The sequence below is a fragment of the Helianthus annuus genome, chromosome 4 (assembly GCF_002127325.2).
Source record: "Helianthus annuus cultivar XRQ/B chromosome 4, HanXRQr2.0-SUNRISE, whole genome shotgun sequence".
Taxonomy (NCBI): Eukaryota; Viridiplantae; Streptophyta; class Magnoliopsida; order Asterales; family Asteraceae; genus Helianthus; species Helianthus annuus.
Genome location: NC_035436.2, coordinates 10,884,268 through 10,889,598, shown reverse-complemented (window position 1 = coordinate 10,889,598; position 5,331 = coordinate 10,884,268). Strand labels below are relative to the sequence as shown.

Sequence of the window (5,331 nt, the reverse complement as noted above, 5' to 3'; positions counted from 1 at the left end):
GGTTTTCTGGGTAAACATACAGATTTGATCTACCAAACCCAATCCGTCACTCCGATGTAACTTTCACGTTTCTAGGGCTAAATCATTCGTCTCGTAACCCTAACATATTCGATCAGGTATAAAATTCGCTCGATTTTGCTCGATTAATGCGATTCCTCATATTCATCTGTGGTTGAATTATCTTTTTCATCATTGTTATGTTTGTTTTTTTGCATATTTGCGTTCGTTTCGTTGATCTGTCCGGTAATTTCGATTTTTCATAATCTGCTATAATGAATTTGCTTCAAATCTCGTTATTTTGTTGTAAATTGATGCTAAATTTTCATTGAACATTTGTAGAATCAGAAAAATATGAATATATGATGTTAGGTATAGATATAGAGTTTAATATACATGTATAAAAAGTGTATGATATAGTTACATTCAAGAAGTCGATGAATTTTTTTTTAACTTTATGTTTTTATTAAATGGTTGCAATTTTTTTTGTTTGGTGATGATGGTTTTGGTTTCGGTTTCAGGGAAGATGTTTGGACAATGGGAAAGAGGAAGTCGAGAGCAAAGCCGCCACCGAAGAAGCGGATGGATAAACTCGACACGGTGTTTAGTTGCCCCTTTTGCAACCATGGAACCAGCGTCGAATGTCATATGTACGTGTTTATTTATTATCTGGTTTATTTTAGTTTTTTCGGCGTGTTGGTTAGGTCATAGGTGATGATTAATGATTAGTCAAGACTAATGTGGTGGTTTGAAAGTAATCATCTGGTTTTAAATATTAGAATTAAGATATAACTTGTATAAAACAAGTTTTAGTAGAACTTGAAGTGGAAGCAAATGCCATTGTTGTAAAATTATATGGAAGTTGTGTGTTGAGCTTCCTGTAAGTTAAAATGGGAGTGAGTGATTTGATGGTTCTGGTACGGTACCGATTCGGTACCGGTACCCGGTACCAAATGAAGTTCATCGTGACGTACAATCCTCAAAAAGCACCGAACCTTTTTTTATTTTTTTTAAACTTTTTTGATTTTTTTTATTTTCTTAATTTTTTCATTTTTTTTGAGTTTTTAAATTTTGTTGATTTTTTTTATTTATTTATATTTTTAGCCTATCGTGCCCAAATTCATCTTGACAAAAACCCATCTTGACCTAAACCCATCCTAACCCATACCCATCCTAACCCATTACCCAAACCTGCCCAACCCACCCATTTTGCCACCCCTAGGCATGTGTTAGCATTATAGCTTGATTTTGCACTACTAGAAGAATAGGTAGTGGCCATCGAAATTTTTGAGTGTACTTACTGAGGAGGGTTATGTAAACAAAGGTGAAACTTGTGCTAATGCTGCAATAACTCCAGATATGTTGGAGGACAAAGATGAGGAGGAAGAATTTGTTGTTGATGGTCTAGTTGATGAAGGCGATGTTCACATAAAGCCAGTTTAAAAAAAAACAGTTCCCACGGTATCATTATTGCCCTCTTCTTTGTGTTTTTTAATTATTTATTATTTAATCCATGTGACATCTTTTTACGATAAACAACCCATTCATAAGTAATTGGTTTGAGATAAAAGACCCAACATCTGAGGTTGCTGAATGGTTCAATGTGATAAATCTGTTCATATTCTTACAGTTGTTAGTCAAGCCGTATAGGTGTATGTCTATAATCTTGATTTATTCCTTTTTCTTTTGCTAGTGTATCACTTTCATGAAATTTAAAATTACATGTGGTTGGGAATGTCTGTTAATGATTTTTCTTCTTTACCATGCAGTTTTACTCTGATGTAGATGTGAAATTGGTGTTCAAAAGTGTTACTTCTAACTCGTAAAATCAATATATTTGAACTATTATTACCATTTTTCACACATAATTACACGTTTTATATTTCCAGCTGAGATGTTAAAATGCTCACCTCCCCATCAAAGCAATTTTCTAAGTACACGCTCCACTTATTCTTGTTATGAAGGTTAGTTGTCATCTCTCATCCCGTTTGTTCCGACATGACATGGGATATGAATATCTGTATTTTTTTTCTTTTTATTTGAACGGCAAATTTGGATCAATGACGGACCACTGGAGAATTATCGTGCCACCAGCGGAACCACCCGATCATATCCATATTCATATCCACTACGCATAATGCCTATACACCAAAATATGAATATCTGTATTACTCATATTTTCTTAAACAACTGTTGTAGGTTAAACCTGATAAAGTGAACAAAATTATTGGTTCTGGGGTAAAAAGGTCAAGAGCATTATTGAAGAGACTGGTGTGGAATCTATTGAAACTCAAGATAATGGAATGGTAAGCTTAATATGCCATCGTTTTTATGTTGTTCTTGTAGTCTCACATGTGGCATTGACTATTTCAGGTCAAAATAACGTCAAGAGATTTGACAAGCTTAGAAAAGACTAAAGCTATTATTAGTAACTTGACAATGGTTCCAATTGTTGGTGATATATACAGGTAATATTCTTTTTATGTGAAAGTACTACTTCAGATTTTTTGTCAAATAATTTATTTTATAGTGTAGTTTGTAATTAGAGTTGGCAAGCTGGGCTGGTAGGATAAAAGATCAAAAGGGTAAGTTCTACCCGTTTAACAAATAAATAACTCAAATCAACATGCTCATATTTAAACGGGTTAAAATCGCCACTTCTAATTGTGAGCTTGTTCTTTATCCAGATGATGGCAGCGATCAGGAAGATCATTCGGTTGCTGAAAACATAGCGAAGCACATAGAAGTTGCAGATAAATATGATAGCGGCGACATGTGGGACTTTTAGCGGCGACAATTGTCGTCGCTAAGCTCTGTTTTCCTGTAATGATTGTGCTTACATCTTTAATGACTATGGTTATGAGATCTAATCATTTAAACATGAATTGTGAAATTTCAGGTTGAATATAGTGAATTGGCTCATACGGCGACACTAAGGAATAAGTGCAGGGAACAACTGTGAAGCGGGAAATACGATCGCTAAGAGAGAGTTAACACAATGAATATTTTACTTGCATGAAGATTGTGAAAGAGATTCATGAACGCAATGAAGTTTTGAGTTATTGTTCAAACATTTTTTAAATATTTGTTTTGTATGTTCGATGTTTATACTTAGGTTGACACTTATTAGTTATTTCTTTGCAAACATTTGGAATCTTTGGAAGATGATTGATTGAACTTTTTAGTTGAATTGATTATATTATTATGATTTCTATATTTTACTATTTTATTTTTATTTTTTAATGTAAATAAATAATAATTGTAATCAATAAAAATTAATATGATAAATAATTTGATGTGATTTTTTTGTGGCAAAAAAATATGTGCCACTAAAAGCCCAAAAGTTTGCAGTGGCAGAAAAAACGGTGCCACTAAAAGCCTATATACTTTGTGCGGCAGATTGAGAAAGTGACACTAAAAGGCTTTAGCGTCAGCGCTTCTAGTGGCACTTTTTTTGTGTGCCGCCCATTCCTACAGGTGTTCTTAGTGGCACTTTTTTGTTGTTTTGTGGCACTTTTTGTATGTCACTAAATGGCATTTTTTTTGTAGTGATTGTTTTGGCGTTTTTATTTGTTTTTTTAGATCAGGATGCAGGCCTTTAATGTAAAAACATTAGTAATTTTCTTGATTTTTATTTTATATCAAGTGTTTTGCAATGTAGGATACATGCCTATAATGTGACAGGCAATTATAGCGTTTTGAAAAGATAAATAAATTTTCAATTTTCCATGTAGTGGCATTAATATAACTATAATATTTGGCAATAATGTTACCGTCTTTTTTATTTTTCTCTTTACTTTGTTTGCGTTTTTTGGCATTTTATATAGCAACATCGTGCTTTGCTAGCATTCCTTCTCACAGTTTTTCACACTATTAGGCGTTTTGTTGTTTGTAGTTTTTGGCGTTTTATACTATTTTTTTTTTAAATACTAGAGATTAGATGATAAACAACAAACATTTAGATAACAAACAATATAAAATGAAAAAAATAAAAATAAAAATTAGAATGTAATTTCTCTTCCAAATCTTCACTCTCATCAGTCTCTTCTACTTTTGACTTTTTTGGCGTTTTGATCTTGTTTTTGAATACCTTATGTAGATCCTTATTTTCCTACACAACGGCCGTCTTTAGAAGATGTTTATTTTTTGTCGCATCCTTTATTGTGGGTGGATATATACTTGTTTGATGATATGTTGCCTGCTCTAAGGTATTGATCCCTTCATGCCATCCATATATCTATCAATAATAAAGTGACATGATGTCATATCAATGACATCAGTCTCTTTACCTTAAATATTTGTCCATCTCATTCAGCAAAAGATTATAGAGATACCCAACTCAGAGAAGAATCCATTCAGTGAAACTTCATTCAGATAAAAATACTCAATATAGCGGAATCGAGGTTCTGCATCTGTGGCTTTTTTAACTATTATTTTTTAGTGTTTTTAAAGTGAATGCTTTCTAGGAAATATGGCGTTTGTTTCTGGGGTTGTGATCAGTTGATTGCGTAGAGACGTCTCTCTTATAGGATGTTTTTGGCGTGTGGTTTAGGCGAGATTTTTTTTATAATATATGATATTAATAAAGTAGCTGTCTTTTCAGTTACTTTGTATATTTACTGTTTTAATATATGATATTAATAGACTTTGTATCTCCCAAGTTTGGCGTTTTTGAATGGGTTTAAGTAGTTTTTGGCGTTTTTCCGTTTTTAGCTTTTATTAATTAATACTTCTGCAAATTACTTTCATAATAGATTGGGAGTTTTTAGCGTTTTTACTCCATTTATGGCGTTTCATATGCATTATGACTGTTTTCGCGTTTTTATTAACATGATGTATTTTTTTATTTCTAAGTTGAAAATTATATAGAAAACTACATAAAAAGAAAATTAAAAAATAAAAATAAAAAAAATTCATCTTCCAAATCTTCACTGTCATCAGTCTCTTTCTTCTTTTGAATCATGTTCGCTGGTGGTTTGGCTTAGCAATGCTTGTGTTTTTGTGGCCGTTTGGAAAGACAAAATGACATGAGTTTTTTGTTTGAATATGTATCTTCAAACAACTCATTAGTGTCATTCGTCTTTTCATGCCATTAAAATATTCATCAAGAACAAAACATAGAAAATGACATAAGTCTGACCCTAACATTTTTTTGTTTATGATTTGTCCATTTCATGCAACAAAATGTTATTTGAGTCATAGCACCTCAGGGAAGAATGCATTATCCGAAACTTTGGCGTAGAACAATATATGAATATACAAGAAACGATATTTGGCATTTTTGGCGTTTTACTGAGAAAATAGTGTATCTGAAAGAACCGTCGATTTTTTTTG

General features: G+C 32.4%; 1 long non-coding RNA gene across 3 annotated transcripts; it reads left to right on the top strand.

Annotated features, from left to right (window-relative positions):
• Positions 1 to 1,402: 1,402 nt before the first annotated feature.
• LOC110935705 lies at positions 1,403 to 3,205 on the top strand. Of its 3 annotated transcripts, none has more exons than XR_002589330.2 (7): positions 1,403 to 1,458; positions 1,887 to 1,961; positions 2,197 to 2,303; positions 2,371 to 2,465; positions 2,533 to 2,582; positions 2,685 to 2,820; positions 2,897 to 3,205. It is a non-coding gene; the product is annotated as an uncharacterized LOC110935705 (long non-coding RNA). The 3 variants fall into 3 exon arrangements; XR_002589332.2 differs by having other exon boundaries at positions 2,528 to 2,582; XR_004892040.1 differs by lacking the exon at positions 2,533 to 2,582.
• The last annotated feature ends 2,126 nt before the right edge of the window (positions 3,206 to 5,331 follow it).